Source organism: Tamandua tetradactyla, chromosome 3 (assembly GCF_023851605.1).
Source record: "Tamandua tetradactyla isolate mTamTet1 chromosome 3, mTamTet1.pri, whole genome shotgun sequence".
Taxonomy (NCBI): Eukaryota; Metazoa; Chordata; class Mammalia; order Pilosa; family Myrmecophagidae; genus Tamandua; species Tamandua tetradactyla.
In genome coordinates this window covers 186,701,201-186,717,662 of record NC_135329.1, presented here as the reverse complement: position 1 = coordinate 186,717,662, position 16,462 = coordinate 186,701,201, and the positions used below count along the sequence as shown (strand labels likewise).

Here is a 16,462-nt window from a genome sequence, read left to right as displayed (position 1 = left end):
TGAAAATGTCAGACTCATGGCTGGACACCGAAAAATCCCACCAATTCAGATGTGGGTGTATAATCTTTATTGCCTTATTAAGATGTATAGGGTGATTATCAGCTTTTTCTGCATCTTGCACCAGTTGACCAGCTTTCTCTTCTTTTCCCTACTCTGATGGAATGAAACTGATTCTAATGCATTTTCTTTCAAACAATTTTTTTTTTCACTTTGCCTCTGATTGACTCGTGGCCCCTGCTGATTGGTAGGCAAGTCTACAGCTGTGGGTTCTCTTTTGAAGCTATTTTATCTTCTCTCTTTGACTTTCTTCTAATTTGATTGGACTCACTCTCAGAGCGCCCTATGGAAGGAACCCTGATTACTCTCTTTTCTGCCATGGGTTGGTTGATGGCAAAGGTGCACTCAGAGGTCTTATCCCTTCTTTGTTAGGACTGGCTGCCTGTGAAAGCCGAGGGAGTACTTATCTCTGCTGGCAGATAACTGCTCACAGGTTTAAACTTCAAAGGAAAAACGCAGGCAGCCCCAGAGAAAGAAACTTCAGTCAGCTTCAAGGAGTGAATGAGCTGAGCCTCTGGCTACTTTTAGAAATTTGAAAAGCACACTGAGTAATCAGGGGGGTCTGGAGATCTCAAGGTCACTTTTTCACATTTGGATAGTAATTGCAGGGTCCTTAGAAAGCACCAATTCATTACTTCTTTGGAGAAAGGACCACTGGAGAGCCAGTCACTGGGTGCTTGCACTAATCCTATAGCCAGAGATGCCTCAGTGAAGGACTCAGATGTAGTGAGAAGGTGGGTTTCCATGAGGTTGCTCATTAGCTGGGGTCTCACCAGGTATTTTGTGCATGAAAGAAGTGGCTTACTTCTGAACCTGACAAATCACTGGTATCCAATAGCTACAGTTCAAGGTTTCATAGGACACTGACACCAAATATTTTCTCCTAAGTATGGCTCTCTGTTAATATCTACACCATGTTTTTTTTTTTGCTAATCCTGAAATTAGGAAGGCTATAATGTCAATAAGCAAAAAGTGTTCCCAGTTTCTTCCCCTCGAAGATAATGTCAATCTCTTCTCTATTTCCTCTTCTCTTTTCTCTCATATATAATATATATTACATATAATATAAACATATATGCATATGCATATATTTATATATATATTGTGTTAGTTTCTAAGCTGCTATGACAGATACCATGCAGTATGTTAGCATTAAAAAAAAAATAGGCATATATCAGCTCAGAGTTTTGAGGGTAGGAGAGATTCAAAATTGAGGTGTCAGCAAGAAAATGCTTTCTCTCCAAAGGTTGGAGCATTCTGAAGCTGACTGTCAGTGATTCTTGGGTTTCCTGGCATTTCTGTCACATGGCAATGCGCATTTGTGACGTCTTGCCTTTCTCTTCTGGTTCTATTGGTTCTGGCTTCCAGGTCCTCCCTGTGACTTTCTCTTCATATGACCTCCAGTTACAAGATTAAGACCTATCCTGATTCAGTTGGCCACATCTTAACTAAAAACAACATCTGCTAATGATCCCTTTTACAATGGTTTCACACCCATAGGAATGTGGGGTAAGATTAAGAGCATATTTTTTTCTGAGGTATATAATTCAGTCAATATATATATATATATATATATACACATATATATATACATATACACACACAGAAATATGCATAATTTTTTAAAATATGACCATAATAGTATCAAATTTTATAGAGTTATTGTGAGGAATTAAAGAGATAGTACTTTTCAAGTATTCAGAAAGTGTAATTGGGCAGCATTATTGTGATTATGATTGCCATTCCTACTTAATTCCTTTACATGTTGTCTCTGGCTCAGTGTGTGTTTGTGTGGGGAGGAGTCAAGGTTGGAAGAAAAGGGAAAGGAAGTTAATTTGGTTTCCACAGACACTCAAAGCTGCTACCCATATCTCGTGATCACGTAGTTCCATTGTCCTCTTCTGTCACTTTCCTTTTGATCATTTGGGGTTTGTCCACCTGCTCAGTTACTTTCCTCTCTTTTGTCACTCTCCACCCACAGCTCTCTATAAATCCTGGAATATTTGTCAGCGCTAGTGCTTACTTTGCAGAAAGGTAGCCTCAAAGGCATTTCTTGCTGGTCCAGCAGGGAAGTGCTTTTCATGTCTTTTATAGAAGTACTGTCAGTAGAAAGCTCTCTTGCTGAAAATACATTATTGGTGAGGAGAGGGCAGAGCAGAGGTCCAGGTTGGCGGTTGACCAGGTAAAGACAACCTCTCTCACATGATATGGGAACTCATGGCTTTCTTTAACTTAGTGGCTGCTGTTGCCCACTCTACTGTCTTCTAAATGCACAATGAATTTCTCTAAAGGTGCTCATTCTTTTGTCTTACTAGTCCAGCTGTCTTAGAAAAGGTCATTATACATCTGAACCTCCACTGGGTTCACATTGCTCACTTTTTCCACAGGGATGCTTGCACAAACATTGTGTTAGGACCAGAACACCTTTGGAGATGGTATTGTCTGAGTACACTGGACAATCTGACTATTCCATTTCTGACCCATAAAGATGCCAACACCTGTAAATGTGCATTGCGGCCCAAACACAGTGCCTAGTATGCAGGAGGCATTCAGTAAAGGTGACTTCCATATTCTTAGTAGAACACCCTACAATATGGCTTTTAATACTTATTTTATAAATGATAAAGGCTATCTAGAAATGTGTGATAAATTGAGATTTTATATTCATTTAATTCTGTCTGCCTGATAGCCAATAAATTGATACCAAGAAAAATTTGGTATTTCCTTTCTTGGCATGACTGCTGCTTATAGACTGAGGCTTTCCACAGAGATTTTATTTTGAAGTGAGGTCAGTTAGTTTTCTCCCACAATTATCTCCTTCTCTTCTTCCTTACACCGTCAGTCACCTCCCAACTCTGCTTCACATACACACACACACACACACACACACACACACACACACACACACATTTATCTTAGAGCTCAGTTTATGCTCTGGATACCTTGATTCAAGCTCATAATTCTGACTCATCTGTGGACATGTAGACTGCAACTTTAAACCAAGCTAGGTGGGTCTGTAACTTGTTGGCAGTGACCTCACCTTATTGCCCAGGGGCTACTGATGCACATCATTTGTCCTCAGACAATTTGCATTCCTACAACTTGAATTCTAAATTAATCACTTTGGGTCTCAAGGTGGTGGACACCACTCAACAACCAAGATCAAATATTAAAATAAATATTGCATTACAATAAATTAAATATGTCAAATAAATAATAACATATTAAAATCTACAAACAGTTCAAATACATTTTGCCTGTTTGGAAAAGATGGAGAGGGGATGAAATCTGAGTGGTTGATAGCGGGGGTGGTGGTGGTGGTGGAGATCAAGGCAGTGGAGCTGACTCAGTCTGCTAATATTTCATGCAATTGAGGAACAATTCCTGAGTACATATTATATACTAGAAACTGGTCTAGGGAATGTAGATGCAAACTTGAATAATAGAGACAAAGTCCCAGCTTTTGGAGAGCTTATAGTACAGCACAGAATGCAGAAAAGTAAACAAGACATTACTTTTACAATATACTCGAATACTTTTGATGTTCTAATGAGAAAAGTGTAGGGTTTGAAGGGATCATATATGAGGAATGTCTGAACTTTTCTGCTTATTTTTGTATTCAGGAAAAGGTCAGGGAAAGATTTTTGGAGGAAGTGCCAAATAACCTGAGGTCTCAAGGATGTGGTGGAGTTAATCAAAACGTGAGGAGAACATATTGCAGGCAAAGGGAACAGTATATGGAGGGAGGAGAGAGTGTGGCTAACTCTGGATGCTTAAAGTCATTCTGTAAGGGAAGAGTAGAGTGATCCCAAAGGAAACTAGAATAACCCCAGATCATGTGTAATCTTGGAATTCATATGAAAGAATTTTCACTCTATTCTAAAGATTTGCAGAATAGGTCAGATCCTATTCTGGAAGGGGAGAAGATGGGAATGGAAGCAGGGAGACCAATTAAGATTTCAGGCAGTGCTGATGGTAGCTAGAATCATGACTGTAGTAGGGATGGAAGTAACTACAGAAGTTTTGATTGAGTGGTAGAAATGAAAGGACTTAGTGTTAACTTTAACATGCTAGAGGAAAGAGTACCAATAAGAGTTATTTTTGTAAAATAAGTTTTCTAATGTTTTATCAATCACAAATGAAGAAGCCATCGTATTCACATAACCTATAACAATAAATTCAACTAATGTATTTGACTCAAAAATAACGGCGAATAATGTTAAAGACATTAAAGACAGAGATGAGTAATTTTATGTAAGTGACTAATAACTTGTTTCTCTGGGTATTTAATGTCAGTACTTCTTCACTAGATTGATGATGGATTCACATAGTTCAGATGTTGATATTCAGCCAAATGTCATGTATAAGTAAATAAAATTAAATGATAAATTTAAGGGCCACTATATAAATACCAGCTGTCAAATAATTGTAGGGTTTTACATATAGTAGAAATGGCCTGTGTTGTTCTCAGAATTGATGGATATTATTTAGATGCAAAAAGAAAGTAAAACACTTGGGGAGCTCTTGGTGACATTTAATTTAAGAAATAAGAAAGAAAATAAAATCAGAACTTGTAACTGAAATGCAATAATTAATATTACTGTAGAACTGAATAGCATGAACTGCAGCTATCCAAAAAGGCATAATTATCAGATTATGATTAATAATTATCAGATACTTCTATGATTCAGTATCATATCACCTCTATCATATCAAGTTTCATATTCTTCATTGATTACAACTATTTTTATATGTGCCATTGCTCTAACTGTATCTACAACCGCCTGAGGGCAGAAATGTGTCCAGCTTATCTTTTTATTCATTACATCATCAAACACAATGTCTTACATAAAGAACCTAAAACAGATGGAAAAGATAGATTCAGAAGCAGAAAAAGTAATTTTTACTCATTATTTGACATGGGCTCAGAGACCGTCATTTCACATCTTTGTGCCTTAGTTTTCTCTTTGAAAATTGTTAAGATTAGAACAAGCAATTATGTGCTTGGATAAACTAAAACCTGTTAAAGGTGTGCTTATTGTATAACAGATCTTTGCTATTAGCTAATTAAGGATGTTGATGTGCTGACTTGGGCATACAACAATGGAGATACACACCTGAATAAGGAAGAGAGCGCTGCAGAGAATACAGAGAAGCAAGCAGGATATTTGGTTTGTTTTTTTTAATAGTTTATGGGAAGAAAAGAGAAAGGTGAGAAAACTAGAATGTTTGGAGAAAATCAGACTGTACAGAGGAAACTTGATTGCCATTTTTATATGTGGTGTGATATGTAAATTCCCTCTCTTTCAATGCAGTTTTCAGTCAAATGTAATTTTTCTCTTAATGCTTTGTGGAGTTGGATCTATTTTTAGAATACATCAAAGCTCTGATTGTGGCCTAGAGGCGGGCACTGGGTAAGAGTAAAAGGCTATGTGTGAAATTGCGGTATAGTTTAAGACTCAATTAACATTTGAAACAATTAACTAATGATTATTCTTTCACTTTTTAAAAATAAAATTTCCTATCACCACCCATTTTCTTTTGACGCTAGGCAGGCTGTAGGACTGCTTACAGTTTTGTTGGGTAAAAATTGGTGATATCAAGGTCATTTTCATTGTCATCCAGTTCCTATGGTGTTTGCCCCATGGATTTCATATCTGGTGCTGGTGGTGAAGTTAACATGTATTCTGCTGCTTTGGTGGCCTGTATTTGATTCCTTGACAGTGACATTGAAAACTAAGATATTGCATGTATTAAAAACAAGGGAGTACAAATTGTTCTGTTAGGGAAATCCAACAACTAAAGGTTTAAATTGCTGAGTACCTATTAAATTCTAGGAACTGGTCTAGGGAATGCTAGATCAGCCCCACAATTTTTTTGCCTATCCACCTCTACTGGTTTGAAACTGTTGTGTACCCTAGAAAAGTCAAGTTCGTTAATCCTGATTTGATATTGCTGAATGGCATCTTTTTTTATTACATTTCCATGAAGTTCTGACTCGCTCAATTGTGGGGGGGAACCTTTCGATTGGGTGGTTTTCATGGAGTTGTATCTTTATCCATTCAAGGTTGGTCACTTACTGGAGTCCTTTAAGAGGGAACCATTTTGGAAAAAGCTTCAGAGCTGACACAGAGACATTAGGAGATGTGGAAAGAAAATGCTCCTAGTGAAGCTATTTGAAACCAGAAGCCAAAGGGACCCACAGACACCAGCCATATGCCTTCCCAGATGAGAGAGGTGTTCCAGATCCATCGGCCTTTTTTGAGTCAAGGTATCTCCCTGGATGCCTTAGTTTGGATATTTTGATGCCCTTAGAACTGTATACCTGTAACTTAATAGATTCTCTCTATAAAAGCCAACCCATTTCTGGTATTGCTTTCTGGCAGCACTTAGCAAACCAAAACAGTACTCTTCCTCTAAGATTGTGGTCGAGTCCAGAAAACCATGAGTTCTTCAGAAAAGTTGCTCATGTCTCCAGTGTATTTTAATGATGGAAAGTCATAAATATCTGAACATGAAGCAGTGTCACAATGAGCAAAGGGAGATACTGCCACACAGAAACTGTAATCTGATTTCACTTTAACAGCTCTACTGAAACTTTTCTTAACATGGGCACCCACTATCTTCTTGTTGTTAAATCTAATGCCCACTTTATATTTAAACAAACTGGAAGAGTTTCTATAATGTGAACACATATGTTACCCTAACCGAGATCAAGAGAAAGACATTACCAGCACCCCAGAAAACTAGCTAGAGACCTTTCTCTAGGACATTACCCACCCTTCCCGAAGATAACTACTCTTCTGACTTCCATCACCAGAGAGTAGTTTTGCTTGCATTTTGAGCTTTATTTTTAAAAAATCCTATACATATCAATTCTTTTTTTTATTTCTTTAGATTTGATTCTTTTTAAAAAAATATTTTTATTGAGATATCCTCACATACCATTCAGTTCATCCACCGTGTACAATCAATAGCTCACAATATCATCACATAGTAATGTGATTCATCACCATGATCATTCTTAGAACATTTGCATAACTCCAGAAAAAGAAATAAAAAGAAAAAAGAAAAAACCCATACACCCCAAGCCCATTCCTCCCTCTCACTGGCCACTAGTATTGCAATCTACCCAATTTTTTTTACCCCTTATCCTTCCACTATCATTTATTTATTTTTGTCCTTGTTTTTTACTCATCTGTCCATACTCTGGATAAAGGGAGCATCAGACACAAATTTTCACAATCACACAGTCACATTATAAATGTTATATAGTTATACAATCATTTACAGGAATCAAGGCTACTGGAATACAGCTCAACAGTTTCAGGTACTTCACTCCAGCCACTCCAATACACCATAAACTAAAAAGGGATACATATAATGCATAAGAATAACCTGCAGGGTAATCTCTTGACTCTGTTTGAAATCTCAGCCACTGAAACTTTATTTTGCCTCATTTGTCTTTTCTCGCTTTTGGTCAAGAAGGCTTTCTCAATCCCATGATGCCAGGTCCTGGCTCATCCTGGGTCATGTCCCATGTGGCCAGGGAGATTTATACCCCTGGGAGTCATGTCCCATTTAGAAGGGAGGACAGGAGTTCACCTGCTGAGTTGGCTGACAGAGAGAGGCCACATCTGAGCTACAAAAGAAGTTCTCTGGGGGTGACTCTCAGGCATAATTATAAGTAGGCTTAGCTTGTCCTTTGCAAGAAAACGTTTCATAGGGGTGAGCCCCGAGATCGAGGGCTCAGCCTATTGAATTTGTTGTCCCCACTGCTTGTGAGAATTCTTCAAACAGGAAGTTTAATATTTTCTTCTTTCTCCCTAGTCCCCCAAGGGGATTTGCAAGTACTTTTTTATTCTCTGCCCAAATTACTCTGGAACATATTGGGGCATCACACTAACCTATATAAACTAACAAAAAACCACTCCCTATTCAAGATTCCATGCAATTATGGTTTTTTTTTTCCAGGAAATGACCAGATTATACACAAACAGCCTAGTAGCCCAGAATTTTGAAATTAACTATTACAACTCCAGAATAGATGTGACTGCTGTAAAAGCTTATGATCTAGGAACCTTTGCAATAGGCCTCAACCTATGACCCATGCTCTCAATTTCAGTTCTCTGAGCCTAATTACAGTTAGTCCATACGAGTGAGGCATGATACTATTTGTTTTTTTGTTCCTGACATTTCATTCAACATACTCTCCTCAAGATACGTTTACCTAGTTGTATGCCTCAGAACTTCAGTCCTTCTTGCAGCTGCTCAGTAGTCCTTTGTATGTATACACCACAGTTCCCCCTTCCATTCCTCAGCTGATGTACTCTTACATTAGGCAACCTCCATCCATTGCAAATTGTGAACACTGCCACCATAAACACCAGTGAGCAAATGTCCATTCTTGTTCCCACTCTCAGTTTCTCCAAGTACATACCTAGCAGTGGGTTTGCAGAATTGTATGGCAACCCCACCCCTAGCCTTCTCTGGAAGCACCACACTGCCCTCCAGAGGGGCTGCGAAACTCTGCTTCCCTACCAACAGTGAATAGGTACATCTCTTTCTCCACATTTTCTCCAGCACTTGTATCTCTCTGTTCATTTTTAAACAATTGTATTTACACATCATACAATCCAACCTAAGCAAAAGTCAGTGGTTCCCAGTATAATCACGTAGCCATGCCTTTACCAGCACAATCTATGAGGACATTTCCTTTTCTTCAGCAAAAATCCCATACCCTTCCCTCATATTCCCTGCCTATTGACATTTAGTTTTGGCATATTGCCTGTGTCACATTAACTGGAAGCGTATTATAATGTTACTGTTAACTATAGACCCTAGCTTGCATTGATTGTATTTTTCCTGTACACCATCCCATTTTCAACACCTTGCAATGTTGACATTAATTTGTTCTCCCTCACGCAAAAACATTCTTATATTTGTACGTTTAATCACCATCATTGTCCACTCCAGGCATTCCCAAGTTACACCATTTCAGTTTTACCCTCTCTCTTTTCTTTTGGTGTCATGCATGCCCCTGGCCCTTCTCCCTCGACCATACTCACATTCAGCTTCATTCAGTGTACTTACATTATTGTGCTACCATCCAGTAGTATTGTGCCTTCCATTCCTGAATCTTTACAATCAATCCTGTTGCAAATTCTGTATTCCTTCAGCACCAAGTGCCCGATCTCTACCTTCTTTCTATGTCCTGATAACCTGTGTTCTTAACTTTAACTCTTAAAGTTCATTGGTTAATGTCCGTTCATAGTAGCGAGACATAAGGTATCTGTTCTTTCGTTTCTGGCTAATTTCAGGCTGTATAATTTCCTTGAGGTTCAACAAGGTCCATCCATGTTATTACATGCTTCATGACATTATTCTGTCTTAAAAAATAAGACAGCTTGTTTAGCCATTCGTTCATTGATGGACATTTTGGCTGTTTCCATCTCTTGGTAATTGTTAATAGCGTGCAAATGTCCGTTTGTGTCCTTGCCTTCAATTCCTCCAAATGTATACCTTACAGTGGGATTGCTGGATCATATGACAATTCTATACTTAGCTTCCTGAGGAACCACCTCAAGAAGCCACCAAGTCCTGGGGAAGCCACAAAGAACACCAGTGCTGGGCCACTCCCAGCGCCAACCCCTTCCAGCAGCCTCAGTGGCCCCTCCTGTCGGACAGGTGTCCTTTTGATGGCGACAGCTACAGAACCCAAATGGTTGGCTTACACGGGACAGCCGGGCCCTTCCCGTCTCATTACCAGCGCTTCGTCATTTCTACCTTCACCTTCCTGGACCCCGGCTCCCAGAGGGCCCTTAGGGGGCCGGTTTACTTCTTCTGCAGCACTTCCGTCTGCCACCCCTCAGGGCAGGAGACCTGTTCTACTACATGCAGCTCTGGGACTGCAAGACTGCGGCGATTCTTGGGTCACCCCTATGATGCTGCCAGGATCCAGAACATCGTGAGCTCTCCAGGGCCAGTGGGCTTTGAGGATTCTTCCAGGAACAAGCCCACACTGGGGCCCACAGGCTCCACCAGGAACTCCAAACCAAGGCCTTACCTCTGGGCAGTCATCTCGCTGCTGGCCATTGCCCTGGTCCTAGTGGCTAATGTCTTTGTACGCCTGAGCCGGACATGGGCCCAGAAGCTCCAGGAAGGCAACAGAGGGTGAATGGGCTCAATAAACCATTATTTCAAACTCAAAAAAAAAAAAAGGCAGTGGTTCAAAAACTGCCTTCAAGAGAGGTTGTACCATTATACATTCCCACTAAAATGAATGTGTACCTCTTTCTCCACATCCTCTCCAGCACTTGTTGTTTTCTGTTTCTTTGCATATCAATTCTTTAGTGTTTTGCACATCATGCTTGTGGGCTTTATCCATTTATGTATGTAACAGTTAACCTTCATTTTCATTGAATATTGTCTTCCATTGTATAAATATGCCACAATTCATTTATTCATTCTATTGGAATGGACACACAAATTGTTTACAATTTTGTAGTATTTTGAATAATGTGTCGTGAAACTTCTTGTGCTTGTCTTTTGTTAAACATATGTATGCATTCTCTAGTGGATATATACTTGGGAGTGGAACTGATGGTTCATAGGATATCTATAGGCTCAGCTTCACAAAATATCGACAAACTGGGCAATGAAAGTTCAGGGTCAGACCTGAGAGTGAGTCCTTAAATTTTGAGCCCAAGATGTCTCAATCACCTCATCATAGTACTGTCTCTGGTTTGCAACAACTTACAGTTATAAGAATGTATCAGAATTTTAGTTGCCAGTGTTACATTCCAGCCATTCAAGTAGTTGTGTGCCAATGTTAAATTTGAGGTTTTATTTGTATTTTCCTGATGAATTATTATTTTCAGCAGCTTTTCATACATTTATATTTATTTATATTCATATATTTATTGGCCACAAAGATATTTATATTTGTAATATATATATATTTCAAGTCTTTTGTGCATGTGTGTGAATTTACATATATGTACAGTTTTAAGTAGTTTGACATTTATAAAAATATTGATTCACAGAAACTCTTTACATATTCTAGACAAAAGTCCAATGTTGGATAAAGTTATTGTGGATACTTTAGCCAGTCTGCAGCTTGTTTCCAATGAGGTCTAATAAATCAATATTTTCCTTTATTGTTAGTGCTTTTCATTTCCAGTTTAATATTCACCTAACCCAAGGTTGTAAATATCTTTTATTTCTTCTGGAAGCTTTATTTTTCATCATTCACATTTACATCTACAATCCATGTGGATTAATTCCTGTGTATTTTGTGAGGTAAAAGTTGAGACCATATTTTTTCTTTCTTGGATATTTAAATTGACCCAGAAGCATATATGGAAAACTCATTTTTTCTCTATAATGCATGACACCATATCTTTTCATTAATCAAATTATAAAATATGTGTGGTTCTATTTCTGGATTGTGTCATCTGTTCCATTGATTCTTTTGTCTATTTTTGTACCAATACCATATTGCCTTAATTCTTTCAACTTTTTAAATAAGCCTTGATTGAAAGAAGTGCTCTAATTGTGTTATTCAAAATTATCTTGACTTCCTTGGTCTTTTGGATTTCTATATTAATTAGAGAATCAATTTGTCAATTTCCACAAAAAAAATTCTTGGATTTTGGCTGAGAATGAATTGTAGCTAAAGACAATAATAAATTTGACTCTTGCCACTCATAATTGTAATTTGCATAGGTCTTCCTTAATTTCTCCTAGCAATGCTTTGTTGTTTGTCAGCATGGGCTTGCCCATTTTTCATGAAATTTATTTGCAAGTATTTTATATTGTTTTGAGTATGTATGAAAAATATCATTTTAAAGATAGTTTTCTAATGGTTTGTTACTTTTCTGTAAAAATATGATTGACCTCATGTAGTCAACTGAATGGTGCCCCCCCCAAAAAAAGAAAGGCCCATGCTCTAATCCCTGGAACCTGTGAGTGTTAGTTTATTTGGGAAAGGAACTTTGCAGATGGAATTAAATTAAGGATCTTGAAAAGGGGAGACATCCTGAACTATCTAGAAAGGCCATATATTCAATGGAAAGTATCGTTATGAGAGACATATAGAAAAGAGGAAGAGGTAATGCATCCATGGAGTCAAAGATTAGGTAATGTGGCCATGCGTGAAAAAATGTGTGGAGTCACCAGAAGCTAGAAGAGACCAGAAATGGAATCCTCCCTAGACTCTCTGGAGAGAGCATGGCTGTGGTGAGAATATCTTTCTGTTGTTTTGAGTCACCCAGTTGTGTTCATTTGTTATGCAGCCCCAGGAAATGAATATACCTTGTAGCCTACAATCTTAGATAATTTTACTCATTAGTTCTACCAGTGGGAGGTAGGGGATGGTAGATTGAATCATGCACCCCAACAAAAGATAATGCTCTTAATTAATCTAATTTTTCACTCTTGTGAGTGTGACTCTATCTGTAAATAGGGCCTTTTGAAGATATTATTAGTTAAGATATGGCCAGATCGCATCAAGGTGGGTCTTAATCCATATAACCAGAGGCCTTATAAAGAGAGAAATTGAGATACATTCAGCTAAAAGCTGCAGGAAAAAGCCAGAAGTCACTGGAAACCAGAAGAGCAGACACAGGGAGAGAGAGTTCACCATATGATGGGAGGAAGAATTGCAAGCTAAGAAATCCTAAGGATTGTGGCAAGCCAGCACCAGAATGTTTTAGACATCAGGGAGAGAGCATGGGCTTGTCCCTTTGGATTCTTGCCTCCAAAATCATGAGACAGTAAATTCCTGTTGTTGAGCCAAAATGTTGAATAAAAAGTAGTAAAGTTAGGACTCCATGTTTCTTTATCTTAGTTGGGAATTCTTCAAAAAATTCAAATTACAGTGTCATTGCTGGAGATCTTTTAGATAGAGCAGAAGAAGAAAATTTCCTTGTGATTTTAGTTTACTAAGATGTTTATCATGAGCAGGTATTGAATAAAATATGTCTTCTGCTTCCATTTGATTATAACTTTTATTCTCTTAATGTTGTATATTAGTTTCCTGTTGCTGTTATAATAAATCACTACAAACTTTGTGACTTAAAACAATAATACAGAGTGGGCCACAGTGGCTTAGCAGACAGAGTTCCTGCCTGCCATGCTGGCCACCCAGGTTCGATTCCCGGTGCCTGGCCATGCAAAAAAACCAGAAAATCAAAAACAAAAACCCAATACAAATTTATTAGTTTTACAGTTCTTGATGTCTGAAGTCCAAAATGGTCTCATTGGACTAAAATCAAGATGTTAAGAGGTCTGCATTCTTTTTGGAGGCTCTAGGGGAGAGTCTGTGTACTTGCCTTTTCTGGTTTCTAAAAATCACCCACATTCCTTGTCTTGTGGCTTTCCTCCATCTTTAAAGCCAGCAGCACAGAATCTTCAAATCCCTCTCTGTCTCTCACACTTCTACCTCCTGCTTTCATATTTACATGACTTTTGTGATTGCCTTGGGCCCACGTTTACAATCCAGGACAATACCCTTATTTTAAGGTCAGTTGATTATTTAAGGTCAATTTACTTGCATCTGAAACCTTAATTCTCCCTTGCCATGAAACATAAGGAAGTGGAGGTCTTTGATGAGCCATTATTCTGCCTACCGTTTGTAGTAAATTACATGTACTGAAATTTTTGAAAGTGAAACCAAACTTGTAGTCTTTGGAAAAACAGATTTGGTTATTTGTGATCTTTTTTAAATGCATCTTTGAATTTTATTTACTAACAATTTCTTTATGAATATGACATTATTGTTCATCAAAAATATTGACTTCACATTTTCCTTTTTTGTAATGTCCTTGTCATGTTCTGGCATAAACATTAAGTGGACCTAACAAGACAAGTTGGAAAGCAGCCCCTCTTTTTCTATTTGTTGTAATAATTTATGAATTAGTACTATTTATTCTTTAGCTCTTTGGAGGAAATCACTACAGAAAGATTTCTTTAATAGATGTAGGGTGACTATGAGTTCCTTGATTTTCTTTTGTAAGTTGTAGTGAATTATGTCTTTCAAGGGAATTGGTCCATTTCATCAGAATTTCTAAGTTATTTGCATATAGTTGTTGATCATGTTATTTTTCTATCCTTTTACTGTTGGTAAGTACAATAGTGATGTCCCTTATTTCCACTACTTTTTTCTTGGTCAATCTGCTAGCTTTTAAAAACATCTGTATTAATGGAGAATAAATTTTAGCTTTGTTGATTTTTTAATAGTACGTTTATTCTCTATTTCATTAATGTGTACTCTTTTCTTTCTTATTTTCTCTCTCCTATTTTTTTTGGAAGATTTAATTTCATATTCTTGTCTGAAAATTTGCCATAGGTTTTTAATCTTTTTTATTCTTTTCTTATTTAGGTATTTAAGGCTATATATTTCTTTCAACTATGGCTTTATCCACATCCCATAGTTCAACTATTTCTATTTTTCATTGGTCGGATCAATGTGTGATATAGAGGTGCATCAATGCATTTCCAAATTTTAAGAGATTTTCTAACCATCTATTTTGTTATTCACTTACAGTTCTGGGATCAGGAAACATACTTTTATGATTTCAGTTCTTTGATATGTGCCAAGGTTGGTTGTATGACAGAGCAGATGGTAAATTTTGGCAAATGTCTCATATTTACACAAAACTATTATACGTTGCGCAGTTTGGATTATACCATTCTATATTTATCAATTAGGTTAGGTTGGTTAGTCATGTTTCCAGAGCTATATCATTACTGATTTTTGTCTCATCAATTTTTCAGTTACTGAGAGATATTTAAACATTCTTTATGGTGGTAAAATTATTTATTTCACCTCTGAGTTGTTTAATTTTTATTTATATGTTTTAAAGCTATGTTGTTAGAGATATACAAATTTAGAATTGTTACATGCTTCTTTTGAATTTATCTTTTTATAATTTTGATACATTATCCTATATTTCCAATGTATTTCTTTTCTTCAATGATTTTTTCTCCAATTCAATTAGATTTTTTTCCTGTATTTCTTTTGCATTCTTTTACCTTCACCCATTTTGTATCCTTCTTTTCAATTATTTCTTAGAGAAAGCATATAAGGCTTTTGTTTTATTATCTAGTCTTTTAATTGGAGTCTTTAGTCCATTTACATTTAATGTGATTACTGACTCATTGAAGTCAACTCTAAAATCTTATTTATTTTGTATTGGTTCCATCTTTTTTTTATTCACTCTTTATACTTTAGGTTATTTAAAAAGTTTTTAAATTAATTATTATTGATATTTTCTTCTAATAAACTTTTTTTTGGTGTGCTGTATGGTGGGGGTCACATTTCATTTTTTTCCATTTGACTGTCCTGTTACTGCAGCACTATTTGTTGAATTTTTTTTTGGTAGGGGATTGTCTGTGGGCAAGGAATTGAACCTGGGTCTCCCACATGGCAGGAGAGAATTCTACCACTGAACTACCTTGTACTCCTTCCTCTAATTAACTTTTTTTTTTTTTTAAATATGGAACGCTTCACAAATTTGCCCATCATCCTTGTGCAGGGCCATGCTAATCTTCTCTGTATTGTTCCAATTTTAGTATATGTGCTGCCAAAGTGATCACTCTAATTAACTTTTAAATTTAAATTCTTTTCTTTTTCTCTTAGTTGTTTTCATAGAAATTACAATATGTATCCTCAATTTACAGTCTTCTTGAAATTAGTGCTTTTACCCATTCTTGACCAATGTGAAAATTTATAGCAGTTTCCACATTTAAAATTCTCTTACTTTTTGTGCTGTTGTCATATTTTCATTTCTACGTATGTTACAAATTCTACAACAAATTTGTATCATTGTTGTTGTTTTAAGCAGTCATTAATTATTTATTTTTATCCGCTATATTTTAAATTTCTGATACTATTTATTCTTTCATGAGCTCTGAATTTCCATGGAGCACAGTTTCATTCAATCTTAAGCATTTACTGAAGGACAGGTCATCTGATGACAAATTCTCTCAGCTTTTGTTTTGTCTGAAAAGAATTCTTTTTCTTCTTCATTTTTGAAAGATATTTTTCTAGGTATAGAACTATCACTCTTCCTTTTCTAAGGAGCTCCTTTATTTCCATTGTGGCTTTCAAAGATATTTTCCATAATATGTTCATTAATATCAACTTTAAGAGAAAACAAACAAAAAGAAAGGCAACTTATCCTTTGAATCCTTAAACTGCACCTGAGGTAATGGACTAAAAAATAGATGGCTATCTTTGATAGAGCAGGACCAGAACTAAAAGGGTTAGAACAAAATAATTTTCTCCAAAAAATTGGTGATATTAAATTTTTGTGGGTCAGGTGTGGAAAGCTAAAGAAGTTCATGCAAGGGAGCCTGAAGACTTCTTTGTGAATTAGGAAGCAAGACATCTGCTTGAGGA

General features: G+C 36.8%; 1 non-coding gene and 1 pseudogene across 1 annotated transcript; one reads left to right on the top strand and one right to left on the bottom strand.

Annotated features, from left to right (window-relative positions):
* LOC143675858 (zona pellucida sperm-binding protein 1 pseudogene) overlaps window positions 1-10,234 on the top strand; it is a 46,164-nt pseudogene extending 35,930 nt beyond the window's left edge.
* A 5,317-nt stretch (window positions 10,235-15,551) lies between these two features.
* LOC143678452 (U6 spliceosomal RNA) lies at window positions 15,552-15,657 on the bottom strand. The gene has a single exon (XR_013173262.1). It is a non-coding gene; the product is annotated as a U6 spliceosomal RNA (small nuclear RNA).
* Window positions 15,658-16,462: the final 805 nt, after the last annotated feature.